We start from the raw sequence: 9,595 nt of genomic DNA, 5'->3' as shown, positions 1-9,595 counted from the left end.
CCCCCACACACACACACACCCCTGCCTGCCTGCCTGCCTGCCTTGGAGAAGAGAGAAGAGGAGGGTGATGTGAGCACCATGCCTTAGGCTAGGGCACCTCATACTGGCAGGTCCAGAAATAGCTAAGGACCTTTGTTTTAATTGTTCCCTTTTCTTCTCTTAGGGCAGGCTGCCCAAAGTGAAGCAGGGAGATGTAGCTCCCTCCCTGCTGGTTATGGGATGCATCACCTACTTTGCTTCACTCCTTATACAAACTGGCTGATGGGGGAGAGAAATACTTTCACAACAGTGTTGGCGTGCATGGGCCAGGAGCTCCTCCTGTTTACACCATGGCTGAGTTTGGCCCGGACTGTCTTAGCCAGCAACAGCATTTCTGCCCCATATGTCAGAAATCATCAAGGTATATTTGACAGAAAATGCAGTCTGGGTCTTCAGGAAGTTGTCCATGATCTCACGGTGACATCAAACCAGGAGGCCCCACACCTATTGCTGTGTGGGGCATTCTCATTACATGGATACTAGGGTCAGGGGAAATGGTTGAGCAAGGTGAATATTTCCCAGAGCCACTCTTCACAGTACCGAGATAGGAGGGAACTGTCTGCGCCAGTGCCCAGTTCTGCCTTTGTTCCCATTGCCTCTGAACTGCATAGGAAATGTTCACAGTGAAGTCCAAGTTGTTGAACTGCAATTCATGAGCACCTCTCTCTCCCGTCAGTCAGCCAGGTGGCAACTCCTGCTCTAACCCCCCCACTCCTGCAAGGCAACAGAGTCCCCAGTGTTGTCCTTGCCCATCCTATCATGCCATCCACCCTCAGCTCCCCCTGAGGACCAAACTCTTCCCCCACCTCCCCAGTATACTAGGATCTCATTGCCTTGTGGATGGCGCATACAGGTGGGATGGAGAGTTGTGAGTTGGTCGTGGTCCAGGCCCCCTCACGACAGAGGTAAACATTTCTCAGGAGATAAGTGAAGTCCCAGAATCCAGAATGCATAATTCAGTTTGATAGTCCATTATAGCACTCAAACATAGGAAGCACAAGAGCCATACTGCTCTCAGGCTATCCCAACCTTGAACATCACCTGTTGACAATGGGAGGTCCCTGGTAACATCAACTCAGCACAGCACTGGGCTTCTCACTCCAAACTCTCTGTTAAATGTGGGTGATGGCTGTCACAGCACAATGCTCTTTGAGCTGCTCTAAACCTGCAAGAGAGGGGAGGAACCTGTGAGACCCGCCGCCCGGAGCCGTAAGGTGGGGAAGTGATGGCAGCACTGGTTGGTGTCTGGTGCCCGAGTGACTTGGGGCCCAAGGAACATGAGCAAAATGAACATCTCAATGGGAAAGGTGGAAGTTATCTGAGGGAGCACTGGGGACCCCAATTTCACTCCTGAGATCCCTTTACTAAAGGCACCTGGAAGATTTTGTTCTCTCTGTGATTAAATGGGTTAAATAGCAGAGGAGTTTGTAACCCACCCTGTAAAGTTAAGCCCAGACATTTCTATAGGAGGGTGTAAAGGCCATTCCCTGTAGTGGGCCTGTCAGAGACACTGGGAATCAACAAATCTGCAAGGGAAATGCTTCTAAAACATCCTTTTGCAACGGCTTCCCCAAAGGGCCTAGGAGCCACGGGTGTGCCGAGGTTTGCATGAAGACGTACAGTCCGCGTGTGGGAATGGAGCAGAGCGGCTGTTCCTTGGGGGATGAGCTTTATAAATCAAAGCCAAGAAGTTTCAGCCCGGAGTCCACAAATCCTGATTCATGGTCCGCGCTATAAAAGCTGCTGAGGCTTTTCTTTCATGGCCGCAGAATGAGTGTCCCACCCTTCCCCCCACAAGACTTCTCCAGCCTCCACATTCCCTTCCATAGCCCATAACTCACCAAAGCCACCAAGGCAACAGGAAGCTGCTGGGATTATCCAGACTGGGATCATGGGCGAGCTGTTATCTGCCAATCAAATGTTTATGAAAAAAGAAACCCCACAAAACAAGATGTCTGGTGTGAATCTCCTGATCCCCTTAACCCGAGGGCTCTGCCAGACTCGGCCCGGCATGCAATCACGGGCTCCATGCCTTGCCTAGCAACAGGGCACCGAACAGCCTGAGGCCTCGCTGGAGAAAAAAGGGCCATTCTTGTCTCTGAAAGATTCATCGTTTGGGCTGAAAGTGGCCCCTCCCCTCTTTCAAATACTTGTCAGCAGGGAGAATAAAGCTTAGATACTGGGCTGATCAGATCATGGCTAATCTGTTATTCGTTGCCACTAAAACTGCCAGAAGACTTTCAAACAACTTTACTGAGAGTGAGTGTGCCTGTGTGTGTGTGTGTGTGTGTGTGTGTGTGTGTGTGTCTGGGAGGAAGCAGGCAGGAGGCAGAGGGACGCTCTGGCCATGGTGCATATCAATGAAGGCTGCTGAAGGCACAGCCAGACGTGCATGTTCCTCTATCCATCCAGGATGCAGAAGGGGCACTTCCAGGTTGCAGCTCTCTGGAGGGATATCCCAAGCAGATAGATCCACAATGTTGCCGCTGCCCCACCCCAGAAACCATGAAGGATTAACTTTGCTCTCCAGTCCCCAGCCCTGACTAAAGAGACAGCTCAGGATGGGGACAAGATGCACTCTCTCACAAGGGGAGATTTCAGGGGCTGTAGCCTCGTCCCAGGTGATGGGACAAAAGCAGTGCAGACTCCACAGTGGGTATCAGAAGGGAAGGCCGGCCACATGGCATGTGTCACCTGGGGGCTTCCAGGCTTCACAGCAACGTGGCACCTTCAGAGAAATATCCCTGCAGTTGTGAGCCTTCCCACTCAGAGAAAGTATTGGCTGCCTGGCACTTAAATTCACAAAGCAGGCATGGCTGTGCCCAGCAGCGTCAGTGGGCTGACCTGTTGGCAAAGCATTGAGCAGATTGACTGGACCACGCCACCCCATTTGCCAGGGATGATGAAATGATATTCCCTGGCCTTGATTCCTTTCTCGTTGCACCGGAATAAGCCAGAAGGAACTCTGCAAATATCGGCTCTTCTGAAATGGTATAAAACTGGTGTCAGACTAGAACTTGGTGGGTTTTTCTTTGGGACGCTTGTGGTCCAGAGAAGCACACAGAGGTAGCAGTATACTACCCAGAGGGGTATCTATGCTCAGAGACAGAGGATGGGACTGCATGATAAAATGAAGGCGTGACTGTAGCACCTTCTACTATACCTGTGCTTATTTGTTCTAGCTAGCACGGGTGCCAGTAGCAGTGAAGAGTCATGTACTGGGTACATATGCAGGGTTTATGATGGCTACTTTGCAGGTGTGTTGACATGAGCTACTTTTCTTGTGCAGCACAGACATGCCCAAGAACACAACCAATACAGCTGGACAGACGGCTTTCCCCTGTATGAAAAATGTTAACTTCGCTGAAAAAATTAAATATTGATTTTTTTGTGGTAAAAAATCATGTAAGTTGTTGCCTGAAAATGGTTTGGTTTTGGTCAAAATGTCTGGGATTCAAATGCAATATTTTCTGCAAAAAAAAAAAAAAGGGAATACTTTTTTGCTTAAAAAAAAGCTTTTGGTGGAAAATATTTAGTCCGCTGTAACAAAGTGTGTGGGGGGGGGGGGGGGGGAATAATACTAGGTAATCTCTGGTGAAAGAACTCGGTGTCTGCACCCTTTACTATGTCCATTTTGGGGACTTGTCATGATTAGCTTTACCAATGGACCTCTGTACCCTAACTGTGTCTGCCTTGCAATCCCTACACACAGCTTTCCTGACCCGCAGAAGGGAGAAACCTTCAGTCTCACAGTCCTGCTGCATCTGAGATTTGCGGAAGACAAGGGTGACTCTAGTGCGGTGGGCCAAGTGGCTGAGAACTTGGCAGGAGTGGGACAAGGGGTTCCCACTTAGCCTGACAGCCACATTGCAACCAGGCTCAACAATCTCCTCTTAGTCAAGAATAATTAATTACCTTGTTGAGGATCTCAGCCCTGCCCTGCTCATGCGCCAGCCCAAGGGAGGAGGAGGAGGGAGGAGACATGGAGAAGAGGGTAGAGAATTAATTGGACATTGTGTTGGGAATCGCCTCCTGGTTGCTGTCAATCTTGTGAGTGAACAGCCTCTTGTCTCACTCAATAGGAACTTTATATGCTCCTTTAATCCTTCAGTCTGTATTGTCAGGGCTTCCCCCCTCCTCCTGTCTCTCCTACCCACCCTAGTACTTTTGATGACCTCAGCTGGCAATCTCCTGTCTGAAGCAATACAAAGAAGCCCCTTAACTAACACACTGTGATCTATACAGGCAATAAAGAGGCTCCCCTTTACAAGGGTTTGCAGGCAAAGTATATGCAAATGCTTGTATGAGTGTGGGTGGGTAGGTGTGGCACAAAGCAGGGACCCAGCTTGGCTTGATTCAGTCACCACTTAACGGAGGCTCAAGAGGAGACTAGCAGGAGATGCTGCCTGTGAGATGCTTTGACAGCATCGGCATGCAAATCGGAGGGGTACAGCAGGTAGGGCTTGGTATGTGCTATCAGAGCTGTGGAGGGGAGCCAAGGCCAGGAACAGCTGTCTGTCAGGATTGAGGACTCTGCATTGGCAGAGCTCCCTGATGGGAGCACACAGCAGAGGATGCTGTGGGTCAGAACTAGATACCTGGAGACCTGGATGGCATGTCAGGCTTGATCTGATTAACCCCAACACAATAGGTAGCTGCTCAAACAAGATAGTTTTCATCTGGGCCTGTGCCATGCCTAGGAGTCCCATTCACAGCCCTCCTTCCCTCTGTTGCTGGGTGGGAGGACTGGCCCCTCCACCCCGAGTTTGGCAGTGAGAGAACACAGCATCAGGCACCCAGGTACAATGGCAGTGTCCCTGTACGGGCCAAGGTGAGGAGACTGGATTGAAGATGGTTATGGGGCTCAGGACCAGGAGAAATTGCATTAACATATAACAGTGATTTACAGTTTATAGCTGTGCTAAAAGGCCACAGCCAGGCTCAGGGCTCCATTCTGCTGAGTGTGATGCAACCAACTACATACAGCCTTGACTGACAAACCTACATTTGCAAAAGAATTTCCTTCATACATCCTAACAGGTAGGGTACCATCGCTCCTCAGCTGCCTTTCAGCCCAGCCAGCACTCCCTGGCTGATTTATTATAGGTGCCCCATAGAAGATGGACTGGGAAGAGCTGAAGGAAGAAGGATAGTGACCTTAAAAGCCAGTCCAGCAAAAGTGGTTCATGTGTAAGGGCCTGTGTGGAAGAAGGTGAGAGAAGCTGACAAGTGGGCAGAAAAAGCTGGTGTCATAGGCTGAACAGGGTATAATGCATGGCATGGCCTGCAAACCTCCATCCCATGTACACTATATCAGGGTACCCAGAGACTGCCCTCGAAGATTACTTTAATTCTCCAGAATATCCCTTTGCTACAACAAGCTAATTTCCATTCTGGACTGTTTGTCCTGTTCATCTTCTCCTTCTCCAGATCTTTCTGGGATGATGCAGCCTCCTGCTGTCACATCATGTCATTTGGTCATGCCTTCCCACCTTGGCCTCCTCTATCACTGGCCTGATCAGCAATTGTACCCGTCTCTGTGATGACTTCTCTGGAGACTCCCTGGCCACCTTCTTTCCTTCCTTGACTGAAACTTGTGGCTTCCTCAGGGGCAAGAGGAAGAAGCCTCCTCAAATGCAGCTTCACCTTCTCCTGCACTGCCTGCAGCCTTATCATGATCCTGAGCTGTCCCTCTCCTTTGATGTCTGAGGCCCTCTCTTCCACCTCCATCCTGAGTAGCATGGGTCCTCACAGGAATCCTGACACAAATCAAAATCTCCTCTTGTCTAGAGGACTGCCAATCCCTTTTCTATGACCTTCCCCAGACCCATTCTTCCAGGTACCCAGGATGCTGCTTTTGCCTTCTTATGCATACAAAGAAGGCTGGCCATTTTCAGAAATCATGCACTAGCAATCTCAGCACTGTCTTCCTGGTGTTAAACACCCCCCCTCCACACAACTTTATGGAGCTGTTTATCTTCATTTTTCTGCCACTGGCTTCTTGTCCCTCCTTCCCTGAGGTCTTGTGACTATTAGAGCAGGATTCTGGTCCTGTTCAGGTCTCTGCCTTCTCCTTGCCCTCATCTCTGATAGCTGCCTCCCTCTGATGAGCAAGGGCTGCATGTAATGCTGGAAAGCCCTGTATGAAAGTCGCTGCATATAATATGGTTGCATCATTAAGCAGTTGAATTCCCCCATCTGCAGCGTCCCTTCCAGTAACCATGGGACAAGGAATGGAAACTCAAGTAGAGAATGAGAGACTCAACAAAGTGACACAAGAATGAGAGAAGTTAGAGCAAAGCAACCTGTTGAAGGCAAATGCCCCCTTAGGAGCCCTCCTCCTGCCCCATGACCTGGGGGCTAGAAGGGTCTTAGCTGCCAGCAACCTGCCAAAGCTTCTCCCCTGCAAGTCTGAGTCACTGGGCTGGGAGCATGGGCTGTCCCTCCAGAGGCCAGCAGCATCTCCTGAAGTCAGGAGGCCATGTTCCTTCCCACATTACCACATGAATAGGGCTGGGGGAGCAAGCCCCCACTGTCCACTCAAGCAAACAATTTGGCTAGCAAATTGACATAATTACAAGGGACAGAGAGAAAAGAAAGGAGTGCCCCCTCCTCTGCGCTCCAGAGGGCCCAACCCCTGCCGAGTTACTTAGACCCTTTGTGAGACTCAATGCTAGGTACTGATTAGAAAACGTATGCCCTTTTCAAGCGCTCTAAGTGATTGGCTGCCTTAATCTGATTACAATTTACAGAGCTCCTTAAGAAGGGTCTGAAGAGCCTTTCACATACATGCATGGACACACTCAGACCAACATGCGCACACACGGACACATGGCAGCTGACACACATGGGCACCACAACTGACCTGTGTATATGCATACACACAGGGAGTAACATATGCACGCATGACTGAGGCATGCACACTCATGTGCATAGTGATTCCCACGCCCTGGGAATGACATGTGCACACATCATGACTGACACGTGCACACAGAGATAAAACAAAGATGGATGCACCTGTGCATACACTGGGAGTGGCTTACATGGGCATGAACATGTATGCACAGACACACTCAGACGTGCACATTCATGGATACAGGACACGCACACAAGCATAGACTCACCAAGACCAGCACGTGCATGCACAGACACACAAGGCTGTCACACTCACATGCTTACGGCATGCTACACACTCCCCAGCGGCAGATGCGCACAGACACAAACACACACTGCCGACAGTCACACCCCCCCACAGGTGCACAGCAGAGCTCCTGTTCTAAACAGGGGCGCTAGCGATCTGACTAGAGGCCGTCTCTGTGTAAGTCGCTCTGCAGCAGCCCTTTCAGGAGCTGGAGCATGATCTAAGCCCACCTGCCTGCCTATTAACCACAGGATTAAGCACTGCTGTTCCCCATCCCGCCCCCTTCCCTCTTCCAGCTCTGTCTAACATCGTCCCCCTGGGGAAGCCGCCATCTTTACATGAGAATTTTTTGACCTTTTTTTCTGCTTCTTGGCCTGTAGATCCCAGGGGATTAGCGGCCAGGCCAGGCCTTAGAGCCTACTTGAACATGAGTTGTTTCAGCCACAAAGGTTCGCCCCCTGGGAACCTCTCTCGGGGACAGCTTTGGTTAATGGCTTCATCACCTCCCCTCCAATTTGTACCTCCTAATCCCCTAGAGCCTGGGCCTGAGGCCTTCAAAGGCTCTGTTTCCCACACGTCCTCCTGCCCTCCAGAAATGAGCCAAACCTGTGCTCTCCACAGTCCCCTGCGGAGAGGCTCCTCGCCTACTGAACAAGGTGTCACTGAACTTCACCTGCTGCACTGGCTTCAGCCCAGCATTGTTCACCAGGACTGGCTGGGAAGCAGTAAGAAGCCGCTGCCTCATGCACCACCTTGCAGGGGCAGGGTAATGAACTTGCAAGCATAGGCAAAGAAAACAGGAGGGCAGGGGAAATGCATCAGGCAAGTGGAGGGCTGTGAACAGCTGGGCTCTGTCTGTCTGACAGACACGCGCAGAGAACAGGGCAGGCTCATAAAGTTCAGCACAGGCCCCACACACGCTCTCCCCCCCAGGGAGACACGAGCTAGTGACCTTGTTAAAGCAATGAGGGTTGTTTGACCTTTTGGCCACTGACCTCCTCTGCCCCCTGAGCAGTACATGGGCGGCCAGGAAGAGCGTGCACGAGGCCCAGAGCCAGGGACATGAAATCCTAGCACAGTGCAAGGCAGCAGGAGCTGTTCTCCCCAAGGGCATAAACTAGAGGGGCTGGCACATGCAGCAGGGCACAAGCAGACCGTGGCCCTTTGAGACCATGCTCAGAGATAAATGGACAGCATAAGGATAGGGTTAAAGCTGCCTGCTCACAGCTATACTGAATAATAGACACCCGGAAGAGCCTGAGAGCCATAAGGAGCTCTGTCTCTATACACATGGTTGTTTGTTTGAGGCCAAAACTTTAGGATTTGTGTTGCAAAAAGGGACAATTTTCAGATCCCAACCATGAGTGTGCCCTTGGATGGATTAACCTGGGGTGAGGGGGTGCGCAAGAAAGCAGTGTGCTTTCCTCCCCCACTAGCAATACTCTGGGATCACCCTTTGCCTCTACACCACTGGGAACCCAGTCTCCAGCCTGTCAAGTTAATGCAGGGAGCCAGAAATGGCTCTGTTACTCCTTCCTACATCTGTGGCAAAGGCAGAGGGACGGGAGCAAGATGGTTTTAAGTCACTCAGCAAGCTCCAACTGTGGGTGCGTGCTGGGGGCAAACTGGAGCAAAGCATGCTGTAGAAAACCGTCACAGGAGAGAGAAACCCCACTGCCCTTCCTCTGTCGGGTCTGGAAGGGACCTACTTCACAGTTCTGGGCTGCTCTCTTAGTGCACGCAAACACAGCTCCCAGGGCCTGGGAATAGGCTGGCCGGGATCTTTGCCGAAGTGGCACTGACCTTTGGAGGTTGTGGTCCCTTACTCTGCTCCCCTCCAGTTGAGTCAGCCCTGGCATAGAGTGGCATCACCTCAGACAAAGTGCCTGTTTCTTCTTTACCCTGCATGTCGTCTTGCCACTTCCACTAGTGGGAAACCCAACAGCTAGGCTTTGAGAGCATTTCATGCTTGTCTTACAATGGGCAGGGGACTCCACAGGGCACAGGTGACCCCAGGCCTGTGATGTCAGGGGTGGAAGAGAGCCCCCTTAACAGAAGATCAGGATTACCTCCCAACCACCAACCCTCTGAGTTTTTTCCCGCTGCCTCCATGCTCACTTCACCCTCTCTACCCTCGGCCTATCCCTCCGCAGTGCTCCGGGCTGCAGTATTTGAGGCCATAACAGCAGAGTCCTTTTTTCTAAAAAGGTTGTGTCAGGTCAAACCAAGACAAACCCTGGGTTTCCTCGCCCCACGTCCTCGCATCATGCCAGGGAAACACAGCGTTTCAGAGCCTCCTCCTTTGTCACAATGTTTTTCTGTTCCACCAAGCAAACTGTCCAATTAGAGCAGGGCCTCTTGCTTCCATCTTTGCCGACATTTAATTAACATGCTGCTGCTGGCAGCTGCTGACAA

This window comes from Crocodylus porosus, unplaced genomic scaffold, assembly GCF_001723895.1.
Source record: "Crocodylus porosus isolate Cpor-Errol unplaced genomic scaffold, CroPor_comp1, whole genome shotgun sequence".
In the NCBI taxonomy this organism is placed as follows: domain Eukaryota; kingdom Metazoa; phylum Chordata; order Crocodylia; family Crocodylidae; genus Crocodylus; species Crocodylus porosus.
Note: the sequence above shows the minus strand (reverse complement) of the source record.